This window comes from Morone saxatilis, unplaced genomic scaffold (assembly GCF_004916995.1).
Source record: "Morone saxatilis isolate NCDOM2014 unplaced genomic scaffold, NCSU_SB_2.0 Contig1, whole genome shotgun sequence".
Classification (NCBI taxonomy): domain Eukaryota; kingdom Metazoa; phylum Chordata; class Actinopteri; family Moronidae; genus Morone; species Morone saxatilis.
In genome coordinates this window covers 19,288,228-19,288,803 of record NW_023339651.1, presented here as the reverse complement: position 1 = coordinate 19,288,803, position 576 = coordinate 19,288,228, and positions in this window count along the sequence as shown.

Genomic DNA, 576 nt, shown 5'->3' with positions numbered 1-576 from the left:
AGAAGGGGAAAAAACCTTTCTGATCCTGCTTTGTAAACACCTAATATGGTACATTGGTATATACACAAACACACATATGTATATATGACAGCAGTGCACACATACAGATTCTCTCCAGTCTCGAGGCACTCCCTATAGTTAGGTTAGGTGGTGTTAGTTGACAAAAATCTCAATATTTTCAATCCGTCTAACTATCAGAATCATCTTTCTGATTAAAAATAGCCATCCTTTGTAAATTCCTCGGAAGACGTCTTAAAAAGCGGCATTGTTGTCCATTCAAAAAAATAACTTTCCCTCTTTTCTCTAGTGTTTGCTTTGGGAGTCAAGTGGGCAACCGTGTCCCCTCTGTCCAGAGACAATCCTCAGGAGTCTGTGAGAGACAAAAGTCTGTGTCTTCCACGCGTTCGTCTTTGCTGCGAGGGTTTCCCCGAGTCTGTGTTTCTCTTCCTTTGTCCTCCCTTCATCTGATGCTCTTTCACAGAGTCTGTCAAGATAAGCAGAAGTGCAACAAGGCTCTCCTGCCTCCTCCAACATTAAAAAAAAAAGTAGAAGAAGGGGAGGAAAAAAAAAAAAAAA